Raw genomic sequence first — 22,825 nt, forward strand, 5'->3', positions numbered from 1 at the left:
TCAGGCAGGGCCACCGGTGCATGGCCTTACAGCTTGTAACAAGGCTGCATTGGTCCCTTCAGCCCCAGGGCACTGCTGGGAATCAGCTGCCAAAGGTGCAAATCAGGCCCAAAAGGTGCTCCTGTGCATCCACCCCCGACTGGAACAAGGCTTGGAGGAAGTGCTACCTGAGAAGTTGCCCTTGCACTTGCTGAAGGCATCTGCCAGGATGCACAGACTTTAAATGGGACATGGCATAACCCATGTCACAGGGAAAGAATTCCAAGGTGAGAGGAAAGATTCCAAAGAATTCCAAAGTGGGGGCTTTTTGCAATTTTTCGCATTTGACAGGCAAGAAATTTTTCTTATATTCAGGGCAATACAGTGGTAAAAGAAGAGAAAAAAAGTCTCTAGCTCCATCCGGTTGAACTGTGGATTGCAAGAGGCTGCATCATTTAGCTATTGAACAGGCTAAAACCAATATTTGTAAAGTATTTTAAGAGGTGGTTAACAGACAGGAACACACTAAGGATACAACATATCAATAATATGAATACAAATTTACTACAAAAAAAACCCCACAAAACAACAAACCCAAAATGTGCAGATGGTGTCCAGATAGTTCTGAATAATAAACTTAAAGTGAATTTTACTGGACTAGGTGGTGACTTTAGCTACTGTGAAGAATACCACACAATTGTAACAAGTGGGTTATCTCCACGTTCTCCATAATGAAACCAAATCAGAAAAAGGCAAAAAGTCTTCCAAATGCTGTGATACTTGCATGAAATACAGGCACTTATACAAAATAGTGCCTACCAAAATCTCTCAAGATCTATTATTCATTTTGATCCAAGATTGGCACAAACCTAATTTCAAGAAACAAGGAAAACACCCAAGTGTGCTGCTAACCCTTTTTAACAAAGATTTCACAGAGACAGCCCCATTAATGCAATCCCAAGGAACACATGCACACTTCTGAGCCTGCTGACACACTGACCTGCTGCAGGCTGAAACTGCTTGATTTGCTCCTCTGCACCCCTCATGGGCACACAGCCTTGCCTGAGACCAGCACCACAATGGCACAGAACCTCTGAAAGACACCGGCTTTAAAGGTACCCTAATAAAAATAAAACAACTTGTGGGGATGAGGTCTTTGTCAAACCTTTGGTCTTTTCTTTCTTGTGTGGGGTCACAGCACTTTCAGTTTCCTTCGGGAAGGAAACATAATTATAATGTTCGGGTCAGAGAGAAGAGTAAAGGAAAAGTACTTGTTTAACAATGGCAGGAAGGCAAAAAAACAAAAGTGCCATAAATCTATTTCTGTAAAAGCAATGTCCTTTTCTTTTCTACGTATTTTCTGAAAGTGTGTTGGCTTAGGGATGCTGATTGCCATGAAATTTTTTTGTTTGCTTTTTTTTTCAACGTAGAAAGAAAACACACACAGAGAAATAAAAAAACAACAAAAACCCCCACCAAAACAACCACAAAAAAGCAAACCCAAACAACACCCCACCTTAAGTACTTTCGATGAAATAAACCCTTTTGGAACTTCCTTCCCTCCACCCCTCTTGCTTTTCCTCCTCCCTGCCTCTCCCTCCGCCCCCCGGAGGGTATCGGCGCGCTCGGCGGGCTGGGGAAGTTAAGTTCAATCCCAGTTCAGGGGCGGGAAGGGAACACTCTGTACTCGGCACGGCCCTGGGGTGGCTGCGATACACCCTGGGCAGCGGGACCGGCGCTCCCCGCCCGCCCGGCCCCGCCGCCCTGCTCGCTCCGTGCGGAGCCAGCGCGGGCCGCTCCTGCCCCGCTCTAGGAGCCGTGCAGAGGGTCCGGTCCTTCCCAGTCGCCCTCCGCCCATTTTAGTCTGAGTGAGAAAGCAGGTCCGCGGGAAGGTTCGTGACCCGGGGATGGATGGTGGGAGCACCTCCCCCTCTCTGCAAACACCGCTCCTGCAAGCACTGGGTAAGGTTTTGTTGCTCGTCCCCTGCACCTGAACTGCAGGGCCGCACCTTGGTCCACCATGGACTTGTGACTGGCCTCCAAGAGAACTGTCAGCTCGAAAGGGGAGCCCCTCTGTGCTCCGCAGGCTGCAGCCAGCCAAGCCCGGCTACATGCCAGAGAGGGAAGGGTCCCGCAGGGCTCCGGCCTCCTCCCGGCAGTGGAAAGTGTGTCCTCCTCCTCCCGCCCGTGAGCTGGTTCAGGGACACTAACAGGAATGCATCTGGATTTGCCAAGAGGTGGCTGCAATGGGAGTAGCTAAGTGTTGACTGCAGGAATGCTCTCAGCAGTGAGAATGTTCCCTGCTGACCTGTATATGTAAATTGTGGTGATTCATTGCTTCAGCAGTCACTGGGTCTTGTTACATTTTAAATGTAGGAAAGTGGGACTTGTACTGCACTCTAATCATTTAATCAGGCTTTTTTTTTTTCCCTGTATCTGAAGAAATGCAGAGAACTGAAAAAGCCACAAGCATTCCATATACATAAGAGCACTGAGGTTGTTGTTTGGTGATAATCTCTAATTGAAACCTGGGTATGAAAAAGGTATGAATTCTTACAAACACAAAAAACCAGACTGACTCTAAAACTGATCTATACTTTCGTGACAGTTTGTTCCTAGTGCAAAGTTACACCAAAAAAAAAATGAAACCAGAGGTCACCACAGTGAAGGCTGAGAGGGAGAAAAAGCATGAAGAAGGAATGTTATTTGTCCTTAACAATGTAGGTAACAATTGTAGGCTAAAGGTGCCTGATAGGGAAGGCAGACAGGGATCACAGGAATCTCCACAATCTGTGGAGAGATGCAGCTCAGGACAATGTGCCATGTGGATTACTATAAGGAACAGGCTTAGGCTCTGGCTCTGGGCTGCAAGATGACACAAGGACACTTTCCAAAGTATGTCTTGAAAAGTTTGTGGTACTTGCTGTCTTTTCAATCTTACAATGCCTGCATGTAAGCAGTTTCCTTGTTGGCTAGTAAATGAAGCATGCTGGAGACAAAGTTATCTCCAGCTTTGCCTTAAACTTACCAGATCCATCAGCATGTTAAAAAACCAACAAACATTACTCGTTCCCAGTATTGCCTTCTCTAACAAAAATATATATCTGGCCTGAACACATTGTTTCTTCATTTCTCTCCTCCACGACTGAACTTCTGGCTCATTGGTGCATAAGTTTCAAAAAGGATGGAGAAAAACTTTTAAATTAATAATGAAATCTACAACCAAAAGAAAATATACAAAGTCTAACTGCTTTCACATTGAGCAAACAGCCCTTGACCATTGTTACAATTTTTTTGTACCTGCATTATTTTTACATTGTAGTATTTGTATATCTGCAGAGATGAAAACTGCAAGTAACTGGCTTCCTATAGAGTAAGCTGAATCGTTGAAAATGGAGAACTGAGGGTTTAGTATTTTCTACAAAACCATACAGGAGTTTGCATAACTTCCAGTACAAGTTCCTTCCATTTCTCTCACCATCTGTTCCATGTTTCATCTGATGCCATTATTTATTCTGAACTGGTATTCCTTTTCCCGATTTCTGCCTGTCATGTCTCCACCAATTTCTGCAAATATACAAAAATACTTTGATCATTTTAAGATGGAAAAATATTCCTCCTCAACTCATCTATGCTTCCCCCCTTAACTGAACAGATTAAAGTCAGAATCCGATTATTCATAATTAATCTCTGGGCATAACAATGTTTTTATTTCAGGTTCAAAGGAGTGATTTCACAAGATTTTTTTCTGTGTCTTTTATTTTTCATAGCTAATATGCTGCCCCAATTCTACAGACAGTGGTGAAATGCAAGGGTTTTCTAAATTTTTAAATATTGGCAAAAAATAGCAGTGAACACAAAAGACAATTGTTGCCTTCACCCAATATAAATTCAAAGACCAATACCTACCATACCATAGCAAACTTACATCATCATGTATGTGTGCACACAAGACCCACACACAATTTCCACAAACCTGCACAGTGGCTGGAACAGCTTCTGCAGTGCTACTAACAGGAAAGATGCTTATGGCCTACGGAAGATAAACAAGGTCTCATTATTCACATCCATTTTTCAGACAAACATATGACTATCTGAAACTCAAGTGGAAGCAGTCTTTATCTCTCAGCAAGGATTTGGTGAGTCTTTGGATTCTTTGCATTTCATCACTTTAATTTTCTATTTCTTGCTTTAGTTTCAATAGCTACCAAAACATTTTATATGCTACATACTCTGCTGTTGTTTCCTTAAATCCTAATGCTGAACTTTGAAGGCAAGGCAAAGCAGTAGCATTTTTGGCTCACACTCTGAAATGCGGCAGAAACACTTTGCAAGCCCAGAAACCACATGTGGTAACATACGTCTGTAGCTAAAAAATGCGAATACAAAGCACAGTTCCACGGCACTGGGCATTGGTGAAGCCACACCTCGAGTCCTGTCTTCAGTTCTGGGCCCTTCATGACAAGAAAGACATCAAGGCACTGGAGCGAGTAGAACAGAGCTGGTGAAGGGTCTGGAGCACAGATCCTGTGAGGAGCAGTAGAGGGTGCTGGAGGTGTTCAGCCTGGAGAAAGGGAAGCTCAGATTTTGACAGCTGCCTGAGAATGGGCTGTAGCAAGGTGGAGGGGTCAGTCTTTTCTCCCAGTTTCTCCCAGTAAAAAAGTGACAGGACAGGAGTAAATGGCCTCAGGTTGTGCCAGGTGAGGTCTCAGAATCTCTGCTGGTCAGAGTGACCCCAAGATGCGTTAGAAAGTGTCTTTTCCCAGCCCAGCCATCAAAGAAGGAGTCAGAACTCTTCTATTCTCATTCTCAAGGTTGTTTGTTGTTTCTTATCTGTAAAATTCTTTCTCCAACCCACCGAGGTCTGTCTGGCAGGTCAGGTTGAGGCACACTGCCCATTCTTGGGATGGTGATATCTTTTATACTAAAAATTACATGTACACTATTTACTATTTCCCAATACCTATGTTAGACACTGAGCTTTTACTCTAAACCAATCTAAAAATGCCAACATCACCCAGAAGATGGAGACTAGGAAGAGGAAGGAAAAAGGACTAGGCACACCCAAATTCCTCCATCTTGGGACCTCGAGCCCCCATTCTAAAAACCTCAAAAATCTATTTTTCACCCCGTGGCAAACTCACTATTTAAACTTCCTTGACTCGTAATTCTTCATATAGAGGTTGGTAATTGTTTTCCAAGATCAAAGGCACAGGTGTCTTGGGCTCTGTGCCAAGGTCTCTGAGCCCCCTGGGCAGGGGCTCGAGCCATCCAGGGCAGCCAGAGGAATTTCCTGGGTTCTGACAGTGAGGTTTTAGACTGGATATTGGGAAATATTTTTTCACTGAGAGAGTGGTCAGGCATTGTAACAGGCTTCCCAGGGAAGTGGTGGAGTAACCATTCTTGGAAGTATTTAGAAGATGCAGCAGTTGGGGGTAGGGTCTAGTGGTGAACATGGTGGTGTTGGATTAAGCTGGATCTGATGATACGTGGAGAGGTGATGATAGCACCACATAGTAAATGAAAGTGGATGTAAGAGGCTGGATCACAGAGAATACTGAAAGTAAAGCAAGGGCGTTTGAACTTGTGTGGCTTAAATCAGCAAACTGGTTGAGAAATTTGAGGAATTAACCGAATTCTTCAGAAGTATGATTGCACTGAGTAGACTGGGGATGGATATGAAGGGTGAAGAAAGGGAAAAGCATACGGTGGTCACCCACAAAGCAACACTATAAGTTGTGGTAAAGCATTAACAATAAAAGCAAACGTTGAGATTGGAATGCCCATTACTTTCCTCTAAGAGGTGAGGCCAAACATTTCAATTGCCTTTCATGCAACAAAATAGAATGGGAAGAACAGCTTTTAAATCATCTAAACTTACATGTGCCATTTCATCTTCCATTCATAACACTTCATCTAAAGAATTTGCTTTCCTGATGGTGGGGTATACTCCTCCATTTTTCCCTATGGCTGAGCTCCCAGACTTCTTCTGGCAGTCTGTTTCTATAGAGACAAAGTGAAACATATACATACATCTACCATGTCACAGTACTAGAGAACACCTGGTGGCAACAGCAGAACAAAGGAAAGATAGAGCTGTTGCTCTTCCCAGCAGATAGATATAGATATAGATATAGATATAGATATAGATATAGATATAGATATAGATATTAGATATTAGATATAGATATAGATATAGATATAGATATTAGATATTAGATATAGATATAGATAGATACAGATATTAGATATAGATACACACACATGGTTATAGCAGGTGCTCCAAAACAAGAACATCTTTTATCAATCTGCATTTTCCAATGGGACTAAATGCAGCCACAGTGGTGAAGTGGGAGGCTGTGCAGTGGTACAGCCTTTCAAGGTGGAAATCAGTCGATCTAAATGGGGGAAAGGAGTCTAGCAATGCACAAGTACTGTCTGGTAGCACAAGAACATGCACTATACTACTCTGTGCTAATAAGGGAGGTACAGTTAGGTCTGCAGTCCCCTTAAAACCATAGCTTGGCTGATTATTTATCTCATGACATCTGTGCTGGGCTGTAAGGTCTTAACAAGCAGGTGGCTGTGATCCTGTAGACCTATCAGTAAATCTGCCCTCTCATCCACTATTCAGTTTTTCCCCTGTTATTAACTAATTGTCTCTCAGAACAACTACTTCTCTGCCTCTCGTTTGTGAGGACACTCTCCTTCCTCTTGGTATACAAATACTGATTAAGTTTATGTAAGTTATTAGGATTGTAATTTTTTTTTACTTTAATATTCAAGCTGCAGAGAGGAAACAAATATCTCACAAGCCTCCCACTCTAGTGTCTGTAAGCATATCCAAATACTAATCCTTTCTGACACTGTCAAGGGCAACAGCCTATCACAAGGGTGAGACTACTACCTCTCAGCAAAGCTGCAGCTCTTCATGGTACTGAGCTGCAAAGGGAAGTTTGTCTGGATTTTTCTGTGAGTGGTTGAACAGTCTCAACTGATCCATATTTTTGTTCTAAATCAGAATGGGATTGGCAGGCTTTATTCTCCAAGAAGCGTGAATTGAAGCTCCTAATAGGAAAGCATGGGGAAATAAAAGATCCATCTTAGTGTCAATTCATATTTAGACCATAGTTTAGCCACCCACATAAAACTATATTCACTACAATTTGCGCTTCTTATAACTCAGGAAGAAATTACAGACAGACAGTTATCCCAAAGGAACATGACATAGATTACAATGCATGCTCAGAGACACATTTCAGTTTCCCTTCTCCTCTACGTTTATTTGTTTTTGTGTGCAGTGAGGTACCCTGGCCTAGTAAATACTCTTGCTCAGCAATTGCCTTGATCATTAAAAGCTGTAGGAGTTTGTTCAGCCAAATGTTAAAAGCTTCCATTTATTTTCTTCTGTTTTAGGGAGATTCATTCTTAGCATGAATATTCATTCTTAGCTGCAGGAATAAAAATGAGCTTATGACAACAGCTACACAGTATCTTTGCTATGGAGTACTTTGCAATTAAATTTTGGGGAGGTTTTTCTGTTGGTGGTGGTGGTTTGGTTTGGTTTGTGGTTTTTCTGTTTGTTTGGTTTTTTATCTCTTTCATTTCCACAACATATATGTCAGACACAGCAAGCTCTGCATAGCTGTTAGCAAAACTGGTTAAGAGTATTTGAGATTTTTAAGGACTCTGTTGCATATTAAAAGCAAACTGTACAAACATATATTTCTGTAAGAAGTTTATGTATTTTTCAGACAGTATTCATATAGAACAACCCAAACATTTAGTGGCTTAGGTCTCAGGCCACAACCATTTTATCTCACTTATTTATATTATAATCAAGCATCTCTGTTAATCAGCCAGCATCCACACACAGGGGTGGGTGAAACAAAGTACTGACTAGATCTTACTTTCTTTTTGAAATATAAATCCTTTGCTACAGAGGAGCAACACAATTAAACATTTGCAACACTTACTTGTTCCTCAGTAACCAACAGCAGTTTATAGCTGTAGCTCCTGTGTAAAGCTTCATGTTTATCAAACACCCGTCTTCTCCAGCAGGAAGAAAGATGCAGTGTTGGTACTAGTTTCAGTGCCTCATCAAGAGCTTTATCAGTAGCTTGCTGGCTTAGAATGGAGTGGATGGTGGAATGAAGAGGGATGGATATACACACAACAGGCACAGAAAAGGTGGTGGAGGGGAGCATAAGAAATTTGGGAGTTAAAACTACCCAAAGGCAGCCCTGCAGTGCTGCAGAACCATCTCTTTGCACAAACCAGGAAAGAGAAGTGTTCTAACTACTTGAGCATCAAAAGCACATAGTTGTTTTTAATAAAAAGCACTATCTAGCAATGCTTGTTTGACAACATCTCATCAGCTGAGTAATGATGGCTCTGGCCAATGGCCAATCCTAGAGAGTAAGGAGATAGTTAAAAAAAATTTCAATAATTCAAAAGGTAGAATTGATCAGAATTAAATTAGAATTAGAATTAATTAGAAATTCCAGGGAACTAGGAATCACAGAGTTAGGAAATGCTCTTCAGCTATCAGTGCAGAGAAACCCATGTCCATATGAGGTAGCTAGGAAGCTGCCATTGCAGTTCTCAGCATGAAAGACTGGAAGTTGAAACCTCCTGATCAAATTCCAACATAAATACTTACACTCTGGATACATTTCTGCAGCTGAATTAAAAGCATTCCTCAGTTCTTCCTCTACACTTTTATGCTGTTTGAGAATTTACTTAATTCCTGTGAGCAAGCAGTTCCTTTCAGCACAGGATGAAATTACAATTCCCAAGCCTTCTCTTCAAGCTTTTGGCGGTTCCTCTGGCAGGCACAGTACGGAATGAGTATCATGATCTCTGCTAACTCTCAATTTACTGAGGCTGGCTCTCAGAGATCCAAGGGGTGCTGGTCTGTAAGGATCTTTATTTTCCAAATGCCAATGGCAAATATGTTTGGGTCAGGGATACAACACACATTTGCAGGATTTTTTAATACTATCTGTAAAACAAAAATTGACAGTGCATACTCATGCCCTATTCTTCATGATTTCTCATAGTTCTTTCCTTTATTGCATTTTGTTAAAAAAAAAAAAAAGACTGCATAAAGCAGCATGCAGAAGACAAACTCTGTCAATAATTCCATAAAAAATCCACTTACCAGCAACAATATTGTGGAAGTAGCAGAGTTCATCTAGAAGTTTACTTCAAAGAGCAAGTTTACTTCTAGACAAAGAAATGCTTTAAAAACTGCAGAACTTCACTGACTGCTGGCATTCTGAGATACTGCATCTTTTCAAAAAGGAAAAAGAAAGGATAGCTCCTAATAAAGTGTCATATTCATTTTTAAGGTTCCATTAATTGCTTATTTTGATAAGTCAATTAGCAATATTCACTGAAACAAAATATTGTTTAAAAATACATTGATTTATGGTCATTATGTATCTATCCAACCTTTTTCAAAAAATGTAAAGTTTCATCTTTCTTATTGATAGCAATCATTATGCCCTAGTAAGTAACTGAATACCTCAAGAGATTAATTTAGAGAATCAGAACCTGTTTTATATTTGTCCTGGAAGAACTTTTCACTATATGCTGTTTGTGAAAAACAACACCACCACCAAACTCAAGAGCAATGTTTATTGCTTGTATGACCTAAAAATAGATTGTATTCCATACTTGTTGTGCAACACTGAAAAAAATTAAAATGCTACTTATTCTAAGTATAGTACTATGTTTGTGCAAAAGTACAAACTATTCTGAACATCAATGACAACATCAGCAACACACAGTACTTAACAGAAATAACACCTAAAATTCGTGGAAAGATATCAAGTAATCAACAGACATTGTGACTACAGAAAAGCTGCTCAGGGATGTGATATGCTAGCATTTAAGAGAATTCTGGAGTGAGCTGTTCCCAAAGGGCAGACATTGACCACTGCTAAGGCTGTGCATCCCTGCATGCCAGGAGAAGCTGGAGAGCACTGCATGTGTAATTTAGAGCTCCACCAGCATAATCCACATAAGGCAGGTAGTGTTTGTGAATGCTCCAGTATGTTCATCTAATTTGAAGAGAGGAATTCTCTCGAACTTGTATGATGCTTTATCAGAGTGCTTCCACATCTTTTACATTATTGGAGACAAACTACTCCATGGTGAAATAATGTTATCTAAGAGAGGTGGCAATCACTTTGAAGCTGTTTGACTGAGAACAAAGGTTACAATGACAACTAAAGGCCCGGATTTTAGACCAACTTTATAGGAACAGTGGATTGCAATCCCAAAAAGTCCAATGTTTGTATCTCTACAGAGTAAGATGGTGAAGATGCTGCATGATCTTCCATACACAAACTTCCCAATTGCACCTGTGAGCATTTGCAAGGTCTGTAACAACTGATCAAAATAAAATGAAATTTGCATCAGTTGCAAAGAACAAACTCTTTCTGTATTCACTCCAGTATCAATACGTTTTCCACAAAGCACATTTATTTCATAAGCAAAGAGGGGAAGAAGATAATTAAGAAAATTCCTACTCATACCTTCAGAAACCTGAGAAGCAGATGAAATCAGTTCACAGACTGTATCCTCATTGGCATCTGCTGAGTAGTATTGTTCTCTGTCATCCTCCTCTGGTACAGCAGACTGAAAGTCAGCAAATGCTTATATGTAAAATAGGAAGAATACTACTTGTATTCACAGAATTCACATAATTCACAGAATTACTAAGTTGGAAGAGACCTTCAAGATCACAGAGTCCAACCCAATGTGTTGATGTTGAAATATGCTTCTTAAAGTTTTGTGTACATGTAAATGTACCGAAGTGCACATTTAAACATTTTTCCTGCCTTTCATAGTCAGGGGAGGCCTCCTGGGAGGAAATATGTATTAATTTCTGCAGAAATACTAAAACTTACTTTGCTATCACTCAATAACTGCCAATACTGCTTTAGGAAAAAAACCGAATACCGAATATTTACTTACTTGATGTAATGAACACTGAAATCCTCAACACATCTGCTGGTGTAAACATCAACAGGTAAATTGAATTTCCATTCACAATCTCACACAAAATACAGCATTACGCATATTAAGGGGGACAGCACAGTCAGTTGATGTTTTCTCTATGGGCAGATGTTTGCTAGAACAGACCTTTATTATTTGATGTTATACTGAATTTTCAGCGGGACAAGTGATGTGTCTGAATAGCTCTTGGCAGATTCAGCATCATGGGCAATGAGCAGGTGTAAATACTGGGTGGGGCTAAACAACCACTGCACATGTGGAGTACTACTTGCTGTATACAGATAATTACTCAAGTAGCAAGCTAGGTAATTTAAATTAATATTCATAAGGGACTTCAAGTGCAATACTGGCAGCAAGCAATTGCTAATTTTATTGCAACCAGTAGAATCATACTTGAATGCCTTTGGACTTTACAGCGCTAAATCCAAACCAAACAGGCAAAATATATGTTTGCATTACAGGCCATCAGAAAAAAAAATATATTTTCAGTTCTGCTTCTGGCTGGAGTGACTTGACCAGAGCATGCTACACATAACTGGATTTCTGATACACATGCATTTGTGGGGGAGGGTTCTCAGCCAGAGTAAACCTGGAACATACAAGGACAATTTTCCAGGTTCTGCCACATTAAGTGAAGGGAGCTTTGTGGCAGTCGACAAAATTAAGAAAGACTAAATAATAGACCTATTTTTTCTCTCTTCCTGACCCCTTTAAAGAATAAGAGTGAATATTTCATACTAATTTAGTACTTCTAACAGCATTAGTTGCTCCTTGAACAGTATTAGTGAGACAAAACTAACTTTTTCACAGAGAAAGTTTGTGTAGAAGACAAAGCTAGACATGGTATTAGAAGGACTGCTTATTTATCCTGCAAAGCTTCCCTGTAGCTCTCCTGTGGCTTCACTCAAAAACTGAACCTCTACAGCTGTTACACAGAGTTAAATTATTTGGTTTTGAATCTCAGCACCACAATTTGTACAGTATAAGGCCACCACGAACTCAGTGTTTTCACTGATTCTGTCTTTAAAAGATTTGTTCTCTGCGTATCCTGAAGTAAACAAATTGGCTTACAGTCAGCTAGACCTACTCAGGCAAGGCCTGGCTACTCATCTGAACAATAAGATTTACCTGAAATGCTCAACAGCACACTGCTAATCATCAAGTCCAACATTGTGACCTTGTCACAGAGCTCTGAACCCAGAGCAAGACATGCCATTTGTCTGATTCAGTGTTGAACTTGTAACATAAAAATAGCTAGCACTCAATTATTTGCTATGAGTACTGATTACTGTTCTTCCTAGGTTTCATACAAGTGAAATATATATATAAATATTTGCACAGATATATAATAGATGCATTAGAAAGAAGGAACACACATCCATAAGGGAATCATGTCCTTTCAGAGGTCATGCTGTGGAAATCAAGTGTCTTTTATGCCATCTGGTTGCCCAAGTCCTTGAACACATAACTAAATTCAGCTAACTGACATCTTGGTTAACATTTTTGTCATTCTCTGCACATTTCTTGTCCTCTGCTTACAGAACCAGGCAAGTCTGCAATGCCTACATGCACAGTGATCCACTGTGGGGAAGTCACACGCACACAAAACAATCCTTTGGACCTGAAGCCTGCATTGCATTTATGATGACAGAGATCCTCCACTGCTAGAGGCACTAGTTCTTGGAAAGAATAGATGGAAACTATTTGGTGGCTTTAAGAAGAGAAAGGGAGAGGAAAAGGGGAAAGGGAAGAAAAAAGGGAAAGGGAAGGAAAAAAGGAAACAAGAAAGGGGAAAGAAAAAAGGGAAAAGGAAAGGGAACTCTGGTGCAAACAGAAATATAACTTGTCACTGCAGTGACAAGTGTCTCAATTCTTTTACATTGACAGGAACCTGTTCTGCCAGTTTCTGAGGCAACAGCAAGGCATCTCAGCTATGTGGGCAACAATACTTATGTGCTTCTCACAGACCTGTGGCAGGGCAGGGCTGCAAAGTGCACTTGAGGTTCCATACTCAATGGAGAGAAGGGCTTGGTCGCTTAGCCTGTGCTGCACAGCCATGCTCCAGCCCTGCCTGTGCTCCAGACTAAAGGCTATGCAAGCAAATCAGCACAGCGAGCACAACCTAACATCCTTCACATCAGCACTACCGATTGGCTTTAATTTAGCACTGTGTTAACTCCCCACACTGGAGCTCACTTCTAATAGAGTATCCTGGAAGCCAGAGCAGAGCCTGTTTCTGTCTGCCCTACAACAGCAGCCTTGGAAAGGCTTTCAGAGCAAGCATGCTAAGTAGCGAAACATTTTAAGCAGCCAAGAAAATACTAGGGATTACACAATTACCTTTAGCTACACTCGTCTCTGGAAATTAGGAGTCTTAGTGAAGTCAGTGAAAGGCTTTTCCCAGCTTCCAGTCTGCTACCTGGACCACAGCCTGGTGTGTTCTGAAGACGTGGCTCTTTCTAGAGCATAAGTCCTTAGAGAAAACCATAGTTTCCCATTTCCCAAGGAGAATGACACCCACAGCCCTCCCCTCGAAACCAGGGTCTCGGGCTGGTGGGCTGTTCTGAAGAAGATGGTGTCCACCCTCCTCTTTAAAGCCATTAACTCTGAATGAGAGAATGAACCTCTTTCTTAGGATGCTTAGGCGGAACAGGGTGAGTTCCGAACCCCAGGCTTCACTCTAAGGGCTCCTTAGGGTTCTTCAATCAAACATAAAGATGTCAAAAAGCCTCTGAGCTGCTTTGAAGACTGTTTAAAGGAGTTTCTTAAACTCTTCCCTAGGCTACTGCTACAGACAGCACAATGGGCCTGGCAGGTCCACTGCAGCTGCCTTGTTCTTAGCAGGGGCTGAAGTCTAGGCAAACTTGCAAACCAAATGCTTATTGATATGAAGACCTAACTGTTCAAGGGAGCATGCAGGAACTCAGAGAAATTTAAGACAGGTTAGGAGTTTATGCTCTTTTAGCATTAAGAATCAGGTATGGAGCAGGTCTTTTTGATTTTGAATTTGTGTAGTGTGTATTGTGCCCATATGGTGTTCAATGTATCTAAAACTTCCTCTTTCTCTCCCAGAAAACAGCCAAAATCAAGTTAACTAAAGCTCCTTTGCCACAGACTTTAGCTTAAGCTGATTTCAGTGCAAGGCTGATGAGAAGAGATTTTACCTAAACCCAGTACAGGATAAAAACATTATAACAGGAGCACAGAAAAGGAGTGCCAGTGAAAATCAATGGTTGATTTTTATACAGAAAAGCAGAAAAGTAAGTGTAAGAAAACAATTCCGTATTTTCTAATTTTCTTCAGTCTAGGGCTATAATAGCACTTTTCATATCCTGGGGCAAATGTAACAGTTAAGCTAATGTTAAAGAGCAAGTTAAGATTCCTAACTGATCCTTAAACAAAGCTTGTGTTGGTACAGACAAACCTCAAACCAGGACCTACTATCATAAAATTTAATTACAGCTCTCCAAGATAAAACATTCTTTAAGAGGGATATATCTTATTTTAGAAAATATAATGTGACTAGGAGAATGGGTTAAGGCCAGAGACATCTTTCTAGTCTCGCTACTGTCCCTAGAGATGATTTATGATAATATGGCACAAATATGCAAGCATACACTTACTCAAGCACTATTCAGTTCATGTTGTACTACATGCGCAAAGGCTGTGTAGTAAGCAAATCCTAAAAGGTAAAATAGCACTAGGGACATGAACTGTAGTATTCACAAGACCCAGCATCAGTAAGCACAGAAGAATTAATATGAAGATATTACTTAGTCAACAGTACCCAAAATTATGAAAGGAAGTTAATGAATTGTCTTGGTTTAATACATTTGAGGGGGATACTTTAAAATAAGTTACCACCCGTTAGTTTTAACCAATCTCTTTCCACCATTAAGGTGAGTTGATACAACTGAAAACATAACAGTTTATTAACAAGCAAAAGCGGTGGCTGCGGTGACTGCATGGAGCGGGGCTGCTCCGCTTGTCCCAGCACGGCGCTGCAGCTGCCGACAGATGCTGCAACAATCCGACTTGAAACTGGTTTTGATTGAGAAATGCAGCTTCTAGTGTTGGTACTGTTGCGAGTACAGGCAGGAAAAAAGCAAGAGGCAGAGGGAGGAGTGGGACAGAGCCTCTGCCTCAGTCCCACGAATTCTAAAGAGATCGCAGCACCCCAGCCCCTGCCCCGCCCGTCCGTTTTGGGGCTGCAGGGTCTGAAAGGGACAGAAGCACATTTGGGCACAGAGAGATGTGCAATACAATAACATTTTGGGTTACCCGGGGCATAGGTTTAAATACTTCGCTTTTTCTGCCCCATATTCCCAAAAATTGACTCTGAACCTGCATTGACTGGACCTGTCCAGCTATCAGATCACAGAACCAGACAGGGTGCGGTTGGAAAGGACATCTGGAGTGCAGGTCATGTCAGACAAGTCCTCCTACAACCTGTTGCCCAGGGCCGTGTTCCAGCTGATTTTGACGAATGGAGTCCTCAGAGATTCCCTGTGCAGCCAGTGCCATTGCTCGGTCAACCTTACTTGTGAAAAAGTGTCCTCCGGTGTTCAGAGCGAGCCACCTGTGCTCTTAGTTTGTGCCCACCACCAGTTGTTCTGTGTGTGTGACCTCCCTCCAGATATTTGTGTACACTTTTAAGATTCCACCCTCCCTGAGCCTTCTTTTCCGCGGGCTGAAGTCACAATTCCCTGTATTTTCTCACAGGAAAAGTCCCCTAAACCTCTCTGCAGCCCTTCGCTGGCCTTGCCGCAGGATGGCCACGTCTCCTCGGTCCCTGGGAGTCTGCAGCAGGACCCAGCGCTCCAGAGTGACACCGTCAGGGTGAGGACAGGCACAGGGCCCCCTCCCTCCGCTGCCGGCAGCTCCGCACACCATTCACCTGCTTTTCACAGCAGCAAGCTGCCGGTGCCGGCTGCCCTCGGTGTCTGCTGGGACACCCGGCCTCGCACTGCTTCCCAGGCGCTTGTCTGGAAAGAATTTCTTCTGGTGAAGAACCAAACCTCCTAAGGAAAGCTCTCACAAGTGAACTGTGCCACACCGCCGGCAGTGGCAATTGCCACATTACTGTAAATTTAGTCGCCAGTACTCTTACAGCAATCCAGCAGGTCTCCCATGTGCTGTAGTTGAGAAAGCTCCAAAGCCAGTCTGGGCTAATGCTTCAGGATTCCCACTGCTGGAGAATTTGCAGTAGTAGCAACACAGTGGTGAGAGATTGATTGCAAAAGCTCCTCCTCGGGAGAATCGTCCAGGGAGAAAAATTCAGGCATCTTCAATTTCAACTCCCACTTCGGGAAAGTCTAATGTAAAGTCAGACACTCACCAACTCTCCTTATCCTCCTTCTCCCCGCCCTGCATCCTCTCCCTGAACCTTTTGTTTCTGATGAAAAACAGCAATAAAGGGGGAGGAAATTACACAAAGAAATTAAATACTGTATTGGAAAACATTTTTAAAAATACATATGATTTTCAGGATGTACAAGACAAGCATTCTCTGTGTTGTTTCCATGCCTCTCACCCTCTCTAAAACCTTTTTGTAAAGAACTGTTGTGCAGAAAACCTTGTGTATAAGTAAAAGGAGAATAACCTGCTATCGTGGTTTTGCAGAACATTAAAAATTTCGGGAATTCTGCATACATGGAGGCCAGGGACACACGAGGGGTGTTGGTGCCGTGGCAGAAGGGCACTGCAGCTTTACTGCAGCAGGAAGGTGACGCCTCATCTCCTGGCAGCATCTCAAGTTTTGGCTGTGGGTTAATGTGGCACGGTCTCTATTTTTTTCTGGGTTAATGTGACATCTCAGTTTTGGCAATGGGTTGTGGAGGAGTTAATGTGACACCGTCTCAGCTTGAAGGCCCTTGGGTGATGGGTCAACTCGGCTGGATTTAACCCATTCAGGCGCCTCTGCAGAGAAATGCCGCCTTTCTCAAAAATACACCCAACAGCGCGCAGCAAAGGAAGCCATAAGCGCACAGAGGTCCGGGAGACTTTTGGAAGTGGATGAAACGGGGCCCCGGGAGGTGGCGGGGACAGCGGCGGGCGGGCAGCAGGAGCCGGCTCGGCGCCGCTCCCGCCCGTCGGGGCAGGGCGCGGGCGGCGCGCACGGAGGGGGCGGCGGCAGCAGGGAGCGAGCGAGGGAAGGAGCGAGGGAAGGAGGGAAGGAGCGAGGGAGGGAGGGAGGAAGATGGAGGCGGCCGAGGGCATCCGAGGTGAGGCGAGGCGGAGCCAGTGGCGGGGACGCCCGTCCCCTTCCCAGAGAGAAGGAGGAGGATGGGCCGTGGCTGGAGGGGGGGTCGGTGCTGGGACAGGGGTATCTCTGCCGCACACGTACCGGCGCGGGCGCGGCGCTATTAATAAACCGCGGGTGGCTGTAATTCCGCCCCCAGCTCCCAGGAAACGCTCCCGGCTCCCCGCTCCCCGACTGCCCAGCCCGCAGGCCAACCCATCGGTTCGCTCGGACACCTCCCCACCAGGACAGACAGACAGACAAACAAACAAACAAACGAAAACAATAAAAAATTTGAATGTAACATACATTTTGCATGTTTATTATTTAAATACGCACGTATTGTAATTATAATATATCGATGTAGGCATGCATGCGTATATGTAATGATGTAAACAATAGGTGTACATTTATTAGATATAAAATATAAAACAAAAATATAGGTATGTATTTTTATATTGCAGATCATATAACATGGTCTTACTTTTATATATGTAGATCATACGCAACATGTTATATTCTATATGCTTTTAAAAATTTTTCTATACGTAATCTAAAGTATACCTATGTATAAAATAATGTAAGGGGTTTTTTTGGGTTTGGGTTGCGGGTTTTTTGGAGACAGAGGGTTGAAAAAGATGACGCCGTTTTCTTGCAGGGGCCTCCCCACGGTGAATTAAAAAAAAAAAAATACTGATTAGAAAAAAAAAAAAAAAGAAAGAAAACGCAACAAAAGCCAGCGAACGAACGAACAAAACAATAACACGAAACAGCAGATCTCGGAGAAGAGCCGCAGAGCCCCGGTGTGGCGGGGGCCGCGGGCGGGCTGTGCGTGGGGGGGCTCTCACGTGGGCGGGCGGCGGGCGGGGGGCGGGCCCGGCACCCCCGATCTAGGGCAGCGCGTTCCGTGCCGGAGCGCGATGTTCCCGCAGCGCGGGGATTTCTGAGAACTGGGGCTGTGTCCTCAGCTGAACCCGGCGCCGCGGCCCTCGCTCCGGCGCGCCGCCTTAAAGCGGCCACGGCCGCTGCGGGCCCCACCGCGCCGCGCCGCACGTACGCCTGCAGCCCGCAGTGCGGAGCGGGGCTGCGGGCAGCGCTGCCCGGAGCCCGGCGGGCTGCGACGGCGCCTCTCACGGGCCCCTGCCCGCACTGACCGCCTCTCCACCCTCGAGGCCCTCGCACTATCCTCGAAGCCCACGGACTGCTCTTGAGCTTGCTGCTTTTCCGCCCCTCTCCTTTTTCTGCTTTTTTCTCTTCTTTTGCAACACCTCATCCAAAGAGTGAGCTGCCCGACGGTGCTTACTTATCACCTGTATCACGGCATCCTTCACTGTGTCAGCCTTCCAGGGCGAAACAGCAGAGCTGCCACCAACTCTTGTGCCAGTGTTAATTAGGAAGTTTGGAAGGCCTTACATTCAACAGCACTCCACAGACTGACCTGATGAGCTCTGAGCCAGTGCTGCCAATGGAGGCTGACCTCCAGTCCACATTCCCCACATTATGTTGTGGCTGTTCTGCTGCCAGCTTGTTTTTCACTGGATGTCTTCTCGACAGTCAAAGGTAGATGTTCCCAAATTAACTCTAGTCTAGCTTTCTGCTTTTGAACTTGAGACTCACACACCCATATGCACACTGCAGGGTGGTGTCTGATGCAGGCTGTAAAACCCATCTGGGATCCTGGGTGCATACTCAAGCAGCTAGCCCACGCTGAGTTCAATGCTGCCATGGCTACACCACTATCACACCCAAACCGAGCCGAAATGTAGCTCCCCGGAGCCCAAGCGGGCTGTAATGTCATTGAGGCACAGCATCTCGGCAGGCTTACCACTGCGGAGATAAACCTGGCGGGGAGGAGCCATCCCCATCACAGGGGCTCGAGAGCAGCCAAATTGCTCGCAGTTAAGCTGCAATTCAAGAGGTATTAGAAGGACCTCAAGACCAAGACCACAATCAATCCTGTCATGCAGAATAAGGGCAGAATTAGACCAGAAGAAGTTAAAGGTAAGAGTAGAGAAACATAGTCTCCAAGTAGTAAACAGTAAGTTTAGTAGTAAACAGGAAAGGAGCACAGCTCTGTATCCGCAGCGCTTGTTTCTAAAAGAAGTTGAATTTGAATTATAGTACTCATACTCCTGGATTTTCAGGCCAGAAGTGTGTTCTGTCAGCAGCCTTCTACTGTACAGCTGCTTTTGAGATGGAAGGACAGTTTGCTAGTAGATACTTACTGCATCTTGAAAGACTTTACATAGCAAGCAACTCTGCTGAATCCTTCTGATCTACAAAAATTGAATTTGAGGGTTTCTGTTGCATCACATAAAGCAACATTTTGTCTGCTCTGTGTTCAGTGACTGAGAGCCATTCCTTCAAAAGGTTAACACACTTCCTTCCTACCGCACCAGCCTTCACAATGGGAGTTGTGGCAGTTGTCTGGTGGAAGAGGTTGCTGTATTCCCCTGATGATACATACAGACAATCTGGGCAATGCATTGGTATGAAAGATACCACACATGTGTAAAATATAATGTGTTCATATTTATATGACAGCTGAATTACCATTCTATCATGTTGCCAGAACATCAGTCATGAATTTTCAGCGTGGCCATGGGCTTAAAGAACACATGTCAGCGAACAGGTCATTTATCTTGACATATAATTTCAGCCATTGCTAACAATTGATCATTCCCTCAGCATCTTGTCAAATCATTTGGAGGTTATGCCATGAGCCTTGGAGAATGAAAAAAGTCAAAGCAGAATCTGGAATGTTTGGAGCCTGTGATCTTCAAAATATTAGGAAATATTAATACAGAAGAAAGAAAGATTTCATTTTGTCTTGGAAGAAAGTTACCATCAGAGAAGAAACCTCTGTGCTCCACAGAATAGCCCACAAAAAGCCATAGAACAAGGTTTGACGCAGAACACCTGATTCATAAAAACAGACTGTCTTTATGAGACCATTTGCTACTCAAAATAAAGGTTTTTTGGCCACAGTGGCACTAAAGGTCATTACATAAACTGGCTTTTGGAGCAAAAAACTTGAGGGTTCCCACAGTCTGGGTCTCTCCAAAGGTGCCTGCCAGGTGCATGTCATCCTCATCCTCCAGAAAGAGGGTGCAATGTTTTAGGCAGGGGGTCAGGTGCACAAGACTTGGGGGCATGGAGTAAAGGATGGTTGACATGGTTTTTATTCTGAAAAGTTCTGATTTTGAAAACAGAAGACATTTTTGAAAGCCTCAGAAATAATAAAAAGCTCTTCTTCCTCCACGGCCTTAAATCTCTCACAGAACCTGTGCCCATCCCTCTGGTGAGAAGAGTCGTCCCTCACAAACACACAGCCTTGTTCTCCCTCACCTTCTTTGCAGATCCTTGAACCTCACTTCTCATGCTTTTTGCTATTCCCCTGCAGCATCTCCCTGTGCTCCCCTCAAGCAGGAGTCCCTGCCTGTTACCTGTGCCTTCCTCACTCACCTGGGGGTCACCGTTTTCACTGCTCCCAGCTCCCCACGACAGCTCCTGTCCGTGCACTGTCCCTCTGGAGCAGAGAACCAGCAGCTGCCTTAAAAGCAGCTGCTGAAACTCCCACCCTGACTCCAGCCAGATGTGCTGCATTCCTGTGCCCAGGCACTGCGCAGAGGGCAAACATCTGCCCGCCAGAAGCTGGTTTGGAGCCCTAAACAGTGGGATGAATTTGGGCTTCAGGCTTTCACAAGTGAGTGCCCTCGGGGGACAAAGGATGTCAGGAGTTTTATCTAAGTGCTGCTGTGGGTTCAGAACCATAGAGTGGTTTCTGTTGAGAGGGACTTTAAAAGATCACCTAGGTCCTACCCCTCTGCCAAGTTGTACACCACATTTGTACAGTCTAAGAGAACATCCTTGTTTAGCCCAGTTATTGCAAAAAAATTAGCTGTGAATTATAAACCGAGCTATGGATTAAATGCATGCTCTGAAACCATCAGCACAGTCAAATCTGAGTGATGGCCTGTATTATCTGGAGACAAACAGGTTTGTGAGCACAATCCTGTTTCCAGGCACATGTGTGTTGCCGTTCAGAAAGTACACATGGTCACTTTGATACTGTCTACAAGTATAAAATTCTGTATAACATTGACATGGCTATTTAAATATTATTTGGACCTAAATCACTTGGAGTCTTGGGGTTTTGGACTACTAGATACATTAAAAAAAAAGGTAATACATTGTCTTAATTGGCAGTATATTCTTGGAGGAATATTGGAATAATTTTAAAAGCTTGGTATGCTTCCTCATTGTGGAACTGGGCACAGATTATGTTCTAATCTTTACATTAGCCAAGAATTACCTTAAAACAAAACAAGCTTGTAAACAAAAAAGGTTTGTCTTTTTTATTTTAATTTGTCATTAACACTTTCCTTTCTGAACTGAACTGTACAAATTAATATAAGAGGTGTTTACTAACGTGAGTATCCGACATGAAATAAGCAAGTCGCCTTCCGGAAAGCTATTTGCATGTTACTGAAATGTGGATTAGGACATCTCCTAGCAGGAACTTTGGGACACTGTCAACCAAAGAAGCTCTGAAAGTGCTGTGAAAAAAGATTACAAACATCCAGATTGTGAAGTTTACAACACCCAGATACCCATTAACAAACCTGAGATGCTGTTTTCTGTGTAAAATGCTGTTGCCCCTCTGAAGGAAACAGAAGGTTGTAGGCACCAGTACTATACAGAAACCAGACATGTATCAACAGCTTTAGTGGTAAAGAAACAGCAATGCCTTCTGTTCCTCCTTCCTATCAGACCTGGAGATCACACCTCTTATTCTGCCTGGTGTCTCTCCAGCACCAGAGGCCAACGGGTGCTAGATCAGCTGGGAAAAATGCTGTGAGAACAGGGTTAAGAGTGACTTGCTGACTGATGACTGAGACCTGAAGACCACCTCGTTAGAAACATTGCTCTATTCACATTCTCTCTTTGGTCTTCATCGGCCTACAGATGATCCACTTACAGACCTAGCCTCTAGCTCTTTTGTTTTGTTTGTGCATTTTTTTTCTGAGTTATGGCACATAAATTTATCCATGGCTGATGCCAATTATCCATGGCAAAGGATTATTGCTGCTCGAGGTTACACACAGTGACCTAGTGTGCTAGCATACAAAATGGCTGACATCACTAATTTTTATCTCCTGCAGGAACAGAACAACACTGCCTCATTTTGGTAGCTACTTCCTCATCATTTCCACATTCAGCTAATGAAATTAATAGCAACCCATAAAGCTCCTCACCATTCAGGCCCTGTCTGGTTTTGTCAGGAAGGGTGGGCTGCAGCTGATTCAGTCAGGGACCCTGGCCTGCCAGAACTCAGTCTGCTTGGGATGCAGTTCACAAAAGCCGGGAAAAGCTCCTCTGAGAGGAGTGCTTCTCCATCTAGGTGGTGATTTATTTCAGAGGCACCCGTGTTACTGTGGGGAATGCCGTAGAGAGGCTCACGGGCATTATTTCAAAGGCAGAATCTTTTTGTTACCCTCTCTCCTAATCCTTGCAGAGCAGTAAAACGCACTGACATACTTCACACTTCGGTACTCGTGGCTTAGGGATGATGGT

General features: G+C 43.5%; 1 long non-coding RNA gene across 1 annotated transcript; it reads right to left on the reverse strand.

The window, feature by feature from the left end:
• Positions 1-3,544: 3,544 nt before the first annotated feature.
• LOC135459938 (uncharacterized) lies at positions 3,545-6,467 on the reverse strand. The gene is made up of 3 exons (XR_010443123.1): positions 6,242-6,467; positions 5,861-5,982; positions 3,545-4,543 (listed from the first exon to the last, which is right to left on the reverse strand). It is a non-coding gene; the product is annotated as an uncharacterized LOC135459938 (long non-coding RNA).
• Between the last annotated feature and the right edge of the window lie 16,358 nt (positions 6,468-22,825).

Source organism: Zonotrichia leucophrys, chromosome Z (genome assembly GCF_028769735.1).
Source record: "Zonotrichia leucophrys gambelii isolate GWCS_2022_RI chromosome Z, RI_Zleu_2.0, whole genome shotgun sequence".
Classification (NCBI taxonomy): Eukaryota; Metazoa; Chordata; class Aves; order Passeriformes; family Passerellidae; genus Zonotrichia; species Zonotrichia leucophrys.